We start from the raw sequence: 9,775 nt of genomic DNA, 5'->3' as shown, positions 1-9,775 counted from the left end.
CAAGATCACACGGTAAGTGGAGAGCGTTTCCAGTCAGATGTCTGATTGCAGAGCGTGGTTTCACAGTGCCCTTAACCCCGCACTATGTGGTCCCCGGTTCTTAATATTTATCCCGAGCCCTAGATTAGACTACCTGTGAGCTATGATTTTCTAGGATAAACATCAGTTTTGGCTAGTTTGCCAAGGAAAACGTAAAGGGCAGATCTGAGGAGGACTGGAGGTGACACATTGTAAATTGCAATAAATCGCTTTGGGCGTCACCGGGTCCCCCCGAGAAGCACGTTTGTCATGGCGTTACACTTGTGGAACCTTTGGGAGGAGGCCGGAACGTGCTCTCGGTCCCAAATTACGGCTCGTTTTGAAATGTGAAATGGCTAGAACAAATCGCAGCTTTTTTTTTTTTTAGTATGCCAGCCAGTTCTTTGGCATCCAACTAAATGCCCTTTAAAGTTGCCTCGGGCAGCCATAGACATTCCAAGAATGTCGTCATTGCTCAGAAGATATTTGGAACTTGTTTAAAATTGCTTTCAGAAACAATTTTACGAGCAACTGAGAAGCAACAATCCTCAGTTTGTTCACGTTGCTTGCCAACCTTGGGATGAATCTCGGCTGTTTCCAAGAGTTATCTTTCCGTCAGTGGCTGGAGGTCCCACCCTGAAGCGTATTCGGAAGAACATACCATTCACTCCAAAGGCAGTTGCAAACGAGGCATGTCCCGTAGTAGGTGCTGTGATGCTCGGGACGAGTACATGGCTGCTGAGTGTTTTGGAAAGGTCAAACCTCATTCATTTGAATCAGAGAAAGATGTCATCCCTACTCCCGGGGAGCAGGCGCCAGTGGGGAGATGTGTAAACAGTTAATAAGGTGTTACGGGAACCTTACAAGCTACACATGCTAAGTCACCCATCCCCATTCAAAGGGCAGCGGGCTCCTCCGAGTTAGGGGTTCGTTTCCGTGGTAACGGGAGGGGAGTGTGTCACGCTCCCGCGACGTGGGCGTCGCGTTGGTACAAGGTTTCTGCTCCCCTTGTTTTGGGCAGGATGGAGACCCGAAGCCTCCAAAATGTCGCTGGCTTTCTCGGTGGTGTCGGTGACTGATGTCACTCTTAAAAAGATTCACACTTGGTCACCTCTGTGCCCCAGACGTTCTAGAGTAACGCTGCCAGGCTGTCACACGCTGCAAGTCATGTAACTTCAGCTTTTCTAGCACCTGCATTCAAAAGGTAAAAGGATGCAGGCGAAATTAAGTTTAATTGTATTGAACCCAATGCGGCCAAAATATCTTAACACGGAATCGATTTAGGGCTCATTAATGATATTATGTCATTTTTTTCTTACATTGAGTCTTCAAAATCTCTTACTTTATACTTGTAGTATGTCTCCTTTTGGACGAGGCACCTTCCAAATGCTTCATGGCAACAAGCGGCTAGTGGCTGCCATACGGGGTAGGGTGTAAATAGCGATGTTTTAAAACTTCACCTGCAGATAACGCACTCCGTATCGGTAACCTACGGCACCCCGGACCTGAACAGCTATCATTCTTTTTGAGTTTTAAAGCTGTGGCTTAGAATGTCTACCCAGGCTTACAGAACGAGCCTCTGTGTCTTCCCCTTCTCACGTTAAAAGACTTCAAAGGCCCCCCCTACGAATGCTCGAAGCCCTCGATGGTCTGCGGGCCGTGATTAAATGGTGGGGAGGTGCTCACGGCACGTAGCAGCCGGTAAAGAGCGGTTCGCACACTAATTGCAGGAAAAAGCACCGTTGTGTGTGGATTCTCTTAGTTATATGTTAACGCTGTGCAAATAAGTGATTTCCAAGCGGCTGTTCTGTCACCCAAAATCGCCGCGTTTGAATATTCCTGGCATTTGTTAGAAACAGCCGACCGAGACTTGCAATCTTCCTGCCTCGTAGTTAGGTGGTCCTTGAACGGGTTTCCTGGGGGCCGACGGGGACAGTTGACGACGTGAGAGCAGCGAGGCTCAGGTGCCACCAACAGTGTTTGGTTTGGCTACGTGGAGTTAAATGTTAACTCCTGTGAAGAAAGAGCCTTTGGAGTTGAGGCTTTGGAAAAAGCTGATTCATTTGGCTTGGCTTTACTTGTGTTTTCTGTGAGACTAGAACCTAGCACTTTCTGTGGCCATTGTAATGAAGAATCTGAAAAGCCACGTTGCGGGAGAGGATGGCTGTTGGCTTCCAGCTGGGAAAGTCCTGACTCTGAAACCTTTGTGGGTGAAGGAAGTGTCTCCCCACGACCGTTCCAGATAGGTACTGTGGAGCCCCTAGAAAGCATAGTGCGACCTGCGACACCCAGTCTCCAAGCAGCAGCACCGTGTGTGCCCCGCGACTCCACAGGAGGGTGAACGGGAAGCGCCCGCGTGGTCCAGAAAGGGAAGTGGGGGGCGGACAGATGGCTGCAGGGCGCTGACTAGATGAATCCACGTTCACTGGCCCGCAGACTGGGCCTTTCCACACGTGGCCTCTTATTCGACACTCAAGTAAGAAAAATATAATAACAATTGGCCGGTTGGATATTTGCGTTTTATAACATGGTCTCGGAGGTCGAGCGACACGTTCCGGGTCCCACTGGTAGTATTGATCATCCCATGAGATTTTATTAAGATGGACACTGCGGGCAGCCTCGCGGGTGAACAGGGAAAGGCCTCGTGGAGCGTACGTTTGCGCAGAGGAAGACAGTGCGTCTGGAGACAGCCGCTGAGACCGATGAAACGCCGAGAAGCAAAGAAAGTAGTGTGACGTGACTGTGACTGAGATGGAGTACGACGAAGGCCTTTCTGAGGAGATGACACAAGCTGAGCCCCGAATGACTGACTGACTGACTGACTGAGTGAATGAATGAATGAATGAATGAATGAATGCATAGGAAGCAGAACGTGCCAGCTCAGGGAGTGAGCTCGGCTCATCAGGTGGAGGGACCAAAAGGAGCGGGCGAGAGAGGAGTCGGGGGCAGTTGACGAGGGTTTCGTAGCCAAGGGAAGGGAGATGAGGGAGATTTTATGCTGACGAAAAGCCGCCGAGGTCTTGATTACGGAAAGGAAGTTTTCTGACTTCGCCAGTAAGTGACAGAGTCAGCCAGAAGACAGATGCGACTCGGGCCGCTGCCCACTGGAAGTGTGTCAGTGTGGACACAGCTGTCTGGCGCGCTCGGCCTCTGACGACTCTTTCCTCGTGTTCGTAAGAAGCTCGGTTTGTGGAATTCATATAGACAGACGTGACTGTGTTATTCGAATCTGATTTGAACGACCCTACTCTGTCCCTGAGAAGAGCCTCAGGTCAGGGGACCCAGTGCCACAAATCTCGCCGGGAAGCGGGCCAGCGTTGCTCTGCTTCCCCTCGCTGACACCTGCAGGGGGCGGAGTTGCCCACACAATGAACCAAAGGGACAGCTGGTTTGAAAGAGCTGACGACTGACATCCTCATCGGCTGCCTCTGGCCGACTTCTTCTGAGTGGGTTTACACCGCCGGGCAGAGGAAATTTGGCGAACTCAGATGAGCCTAGTAAGTTGAACACACACTTACGCGTGAGGTCATGTGCCCTGGCACCCGGTCACCCGGCTCAGCCGCCGCCATCGAGGTGGGTCCACATTCCAGGCAACCTGCGAGAGAGTTGCTAGCTGAGAAGCTGGAGTCTGCGGATCGAATCGTCTAGTTACTGAGGGGATGGGAGACCCTCACCTAACCATGGGGACAGGGACCCCCAATCTCAGTGTCCTGGTTCCTAGTTCATCCAGGTTTCCGAAAGCAGAGGACAGAGCCGAAGGAAAGACGGCCACGCTATGGGCAGCTCCTCCTCTGCTGGTCGCGGCGCCATACGCGGCTCCTGCAGTCTGCTTGCTGGGTCTGTGGGTCCCACCTCGTGTCTCCGCCATGCCCCCGCCGACTGTGGGCACGGCCCTCACGGCGACTTCACAGCCACACTCCTCTCGGACCTCAGCAAAGTCCAGGCGTTTTCCCGGCTGGAGGTGAGTGTACACGGGGCCTGACTTGTTGGCAGAGCTTCCTTATCGGGCCGAGCAACAAGTTTGGGGAAGAGGCCCTAGTTCAGTGGGTGTGGAAAGAGCCACTGACTCTAGTCGTGCAGATGGCACATTCGATACGGACCCGACTCCTGTGTCAGACTCACCTACGAAAGTTAACTCCTGGTGGCTTTTTGCCCCTGAAACTTCCCTCTGTTCCTTCCTCCAGAAGAACTTCACCTGGCGATCCAAGTGAATTATTAGAAACGTGTCTGGAGAAGGACACGTGGCCCCAGGAAGTTTAAGAGGCAATATCAGTGATGAGTAACAGTCCTCCAGAGCAGATGGCCCATGGGGGGATTGGGAACCAGTGAAGAACATAGGATTAAGAGCCAGTCAGACTTAGATTCGCGTGCCTCTCACAAGCTATGTGCTTTTAGATGACACTTCTCTTGAGTCTCAATGTTCCTTTCTGCAAAGTGAGGATAACGATGCCTACTTTGTCGAGAACCTTAGGGATCACGGAGGTAGTTTCCCAGCCCTTTACTGGCAGAGACGTTCTATTGAGAATGAGCTAGAAAGGTACTATTGCGCAGGGCGGCCGTGAAGTCTGTGCACCCGATTTTCACGCATTTAAAAAACACCGAATCTGTGGCCTGGGAGACGAGCTTCAGTAAAGATGAATGCATCTGCCCAATGTTCTAGAATAAGACAAGACTTGTCCCTGTGAGACAGTAGAATAAAAAAAGTAAAAAAAAAAAAAAACTCATCTAACAGGTCCCTGCTTTAACAGGTAAACTAAGATAACATTACTTGCCTGTGAAGCAACAAATCAATGGCCGAAGGTTTGTTTCTGGGGCAACTCCCCCACCCCCAGCATCTCCCCACTCTCTAGAGGCTACAATAGGAGCCGGAGAGGCGAATAATTACATATACCAGGTGCGAAAAAAAAATTGAAAAACCCACAAAAATCTGGTAAAATAGGATAAGTGTCAAAGACGCACATTACGATGGTTCTTTTAAAACTTACACGTGGCTCGACAAAGACCACATATGCCGAGTGAGAGTAAGAGAGAAATTTCCATAGTCAGAAAATACTGAGAAGGAGAAGAAATGTGAAAAGTGTGGATCTCAGACTCAGGGAAGGTTCTTGTCAGAGGCCGGTGACTCCCAGAATCTTACCTAGAATTTTCTGCCAGACGAACCGTGAGACACTGCATCCCGAGGGAGCCTGTGCTGTGTCCACCGACCCCTCACACAGCCCCGCCGCTTCCGTCGGCGCGCTCGAGATGGTTCGGGGCTTCGACCATCAGAGATCATAGCTCACAGAAAGCCGCACCAGACCCCACGTTCCCTAGTTAACACCGTTGGCTTTGCCCACCCCCGGGGGATTCCTTAGCTTCCATTACGGAAGACACGGCTTCATGGCTTTACCTGTTTTTCTACACCCAGTTGACTGAGACCTCTGTCTCTACGCCTGACCTCTCTCTCCCTGGAACTTCAGACACCTGGTGTTTTTACCCCGTTGTTTCAGTAGGTGGCACCAAGTAGTGATCAACAATGGGCTTAACTTCTAGGCCTCGTAATGAGAGGGCCGCTTCTCAGCAGAGGAGATCGTGAACTAGGCAGAGCTTCTGAAGTCTTGAACGGGACTGAGCCCGATCTCAGGACTTGGCGGAAAGAGTTAGGAGCGAAGGTTAGAAAGTCCGCCTTGGCAGTCTGCATTTAAGCGTGTGGCTGCTGTAAAAGGTTACGTCATCTAGAGGGGAAAAGCCGGCGGGGAGGAAGACTCGGGAGATCCGAGCAGCAAGACCTGGAAGGGTTTTAGTATAAAGAATGTTACAGAAGCATGGGCAAGTAGACGCCGGGAAGGACACCGGTGACACTTAAGGAGTCTCAGGACAGCGACAGCAGGCGCGAGGTCTCAGAGCCGCACCAAACAGTTGTGCAACACTAGGCCAGTCGCCGGCCCTTTTGACACCTCAGTTTCCCTACTTGTAAAACAAAGGATAGGAACTATTTTTTCCCAGCTGATTCAATTAAAAAATCCTTTTCTAGCGAAAGAATTATAAATTCACCAGAAATTGGAAAGATAGTAGAGAGGTACTATATGGCCCTCACGCACTTCCCCCCACTGACTACATCTTAGCTAACCATAGTGCAGTGGCAAAACTGGGAAATTTATATTGGCACCATGTGTGTGTGTAGCCCGATGCCATTTGATCACATATGTAGACTCATGTAGCCGCCACAACTAGCAAAAGAGACAGAACCATAAAATCAGTTCGAAATAATTTTTCTACATACCTTGAAAGCCACATCAGACATTGTTATCATTTTCGCTCCGACTGTTAAATATAATTTAGAGAACTCGAGCAGATGAGGAGAGCCTGTTCGATTTACTCATATTTTTACTCTTGTCATTGTACTTTCTTCCTTCCTGAGGGTCCCAGATTCCTTCTTTTGTCGCTTCTTGGCCAATAAATTCTCTTAGTTTTCCATCCTCTAAGAATATGTTCATTTTCCCTTCATTCCTCAAGAACTTTTTATTTTTTGCTGGATAGAGAAATCTGGGTTGGCAGTTCTTTCGTTTTTGTACTTGAAAAAAATTATGACTCCTTCCTTCTCTCCTCCGTGGTTCGTGATGAGAAACCCACTGTCACTCTAATTATTTTTCCACTATAATTCAAGTGTCATTTGTCTCTCACCACTTTCAAGATCTTTTGCATTGGTTTTATGTTTCGTTTTCACATGTGATATGATATGTCTCAGCACAGATTTCTTTGAGTTCATTCATCCTTTGGGTTCGCTCAGTTTCTTGAATGTATAGGGTTATGTCCTTTGTCAAGTTTGGGGAGTTTTCAGCCATTGTATCTTTGAATACTTATTCAGCTCCGCTTTTCTATCCTCTTCATTGTTGACTCTGGCGACACCAATATTAGTTCCCTGAGGCTCTGTTCATTATTTTTTTTTCAGTCTATCTTTTTTGTCTCCTTTAGTCTAGATAACTTATATTGGTCTTCCTTTTTCCCCTGCCTTCTTCATTCTGCTGTGGAGCCTATCCACTGAGGCTTTTTTTCTTTTAATTTGTTATTCTATTTTTCAGTTCTAAAACTTCCATTTGGTTTCCGTCCATATCTTCTATTTATTTTCTGAGATGTTCTGATTTTTCAATTATTTCAAGCATGTTCATAAGTACTCCCAGAAGCATTGTTATGAAGGCTGCTTTAAGTTCTGTGTCAGATTCTGCTAACATCTGTGCTACCTTCTTATTGGCATTGTTAGTTTTTTATTCGAGTCAATATTTTCCTGGTTCTGGTATGACATCCTGGTGTGCGAATGTGTTTTTTTTTTTTATTGAAACCTGGACATTTCGAGTAGTATGTAATGGAACTGTGGCTCTTATTTACATTTTCTGCTTCAGCAGGCGTCCTTGGCCAGCATGCCGGTGATGGAAGGCGTGAACTATCTCATTACTGTGCAATCGAGGTAGAAGCCCAAGTTCCCCACTGGGCCGCTGTTGACACTCGGATAGTGAGAGGCTCCTCATTACTGCTTGGTGAGGGTGAGCGTCAAGGCTAGATTTCCTCTGATACCACCAGGGCTGCAAGGGACAGTGATACCTCCTTAGTGCCCCCCGTGTTTCTACCTGGCCGGGATGACAGTCTAGGTTCGATATGTGTGGCCTTGTAGGACATCGCAATGGAGATGGGGTGAGGTGCTTTATGATAGCATGATAAAAGTGGAAATTTAGGTTCTTCGCTTTGGCCCTCGGGTGTTGACCAAGGAGTGTGAAGAACTCAGTTGGCTAGAAATAGGGAGTTAAGGTAAGTTTGTTAGTAGGATGTTTAAAGTTTGCCTGCAGTTAACTACTTACAACTATTTACAGAGTTCCTGACTGGGAACTAGCTCTGCCGAGAACTTGACTTTCCCTGACACTTGGCTCTCCCCGCTTTTAGACCCAGCCATTGTGGTTGACAGGTGAGTACTGACCTTGGAGGAACCTGGCTTGGATTCGTGAAGAAAGGGCTTAGGGGCTTTTTGGGATCTGAGAATTCAGAGCCCAGCACAAAATGCGGGACTCTCTCGACTGGGGCAATGGAGATGAGGATGTTAATGGCCACAGGCGCTGAGAGGCACATCGAGGACGAGTCCGTGTAACCGAGGTGAGCGGGCAGGGTTTTAGGCGTGGTCTCCACTTTTCCTTCACCGAGGTGCTGCAGCGCGGGTCCCCCTAAGGGTCTTTGCATCCCCTCTCGGTAGCGTGGCAAAGCACGTGACGTCCGGGAGAAGAGGGAGCCTCTGAGCCACTCTTGTTGAACACGGAGACACATGAATGTCCCAGAAATGGCTCTTCGCATCTCCTTCCAATAGCCAGAGCCGACAATCGGTATTTGGGGGATCCCTAGGCTTCAAGGAAGGCCCTGGAAATTAGCCCTTAGTGATGATGACGTTATTGAATAATGAGAGGAGGGCTGAGGCAGAGAGGAACCTGGAGGACAATGTCCTGTACTGCCAGGGGAAGGGACATCAGGCGCTCCTGGTTCCCCTTCCATTTTCCGTCCCCTCCACAGGAGACGCCGATGTGGGTGGGGTGGGTGGGTGGCCCTGACAAGTGCTGAGTCAGAGGCGCAAGCAGGTGCTCTGAGAAGTCGCCAGAGGAAAAGGAGGTTCACTGACCTCCGCACTCGCTGTGAGGTGAGCCGGGAAGAGCCCGGGAGCCTTCAGTTCCCATCTGGGCCTCCCGGTCTGGTCTGGGAAACAGGCGTAGGAGCCGCGGCCCCCCCAGGGTCGGCGGTGGTGGGGCCAGCGCGATGCGGCCTCTGGGGGTCCATGTGGACTGTAACTTGCCCACCCGACAGTGAGGGCGCCGCGTTATCACGGCAGGTGCCTCTGCGCGGAGCCGCCCGGGCCGGGGAGACTCCTGTGTTCACGGAGCCGGGGGCTGAAGCGACATGGCCGGGTGTGCGGAGGAAACTGGCCTTTGCGAGGCTTTAAGACGAAAGGACGAGCGAGGCCCCCGCGCCCTTGAGCTCGCTCAGGCGACGGCCGCAGAAAGCAGGGTGCGGAGCGAGCCGAGGACGCGGGGCTTGGGGGCCGCGCGCCGCAGGGTTTGGCGGACGGAGGCCTCGCACCCGGGACCCCCTGCTCGTCCGCCATTTGGGCCCAGGGCAGCCGATGGCGGCTCAGCGTCAACCTGGGCGGGATCTGGGAGGGGACCGCGTGCCGGCGGAGCTGCCGCCAGCGTCGTTGTCCCCTGCAGTTCTGGGGCGCGTGCTGGAGGGCCGGGCCCATTCCTGGGCCAAGGCGGCCCCACGGCGCTGTGACCCCAGCATTCCCTGGACGCGGTCCCCAGGCGCAGCCCCTCGTCCCGTCCGGCTTCCCGCCTGCAGCACCAGCTGCGCCCCAACCCTCGCTTAGGGCCCTGGGGCCACATGCGGCAGGGAACAGAGGCGTGGGGAGGTGGGAAAGGGGTGTCTGCCCACCCGGGCCGGACCCTTAGACACCCGTGGGCCGAGCGGTGTGTGTGCGCAGGAGGCGACACTGCAGTGTCTGGTGGCGGTGGCGCGGGCGGGGCGGCAGCTGCTCCGTGTCCCGGTGGCTCCGGGACAGCTGGCCGCCCCCGCACCCCGCCTTCCGCCCCCGGCCCCTGGGCGGGAAGCGCGCTCGCTCGCGGGGGTGGCCGGGTCCCCGAGTCGCGGCTGCCCCCGCCCCCCGCCCCCGGCCGCTGCGCTGTGCCAGGGGGGCTGGGGGAGGGGAAGGCCACCGCTCCCGCCCGCGGCCACCCGAGCCCAGCGGCAG

The sequence above is a fragment of the Pteropus medius genome, unplaced genomic scaffold (genome assembly GCF_902729225.1).
Source record: "Pteropus medius unplaced genomic scaffold, Ma_sr-lr_union100, whole genome shotgun sequence".
Lineage (NCBI taxonomy): Eukaryota > Metazoa > Chordata > Mammalia > Chiroptera > Pteropodidae > Pteropus > Pteropus medius.
Note: the sequence above shows the minus strand (reverse complement) of the source record.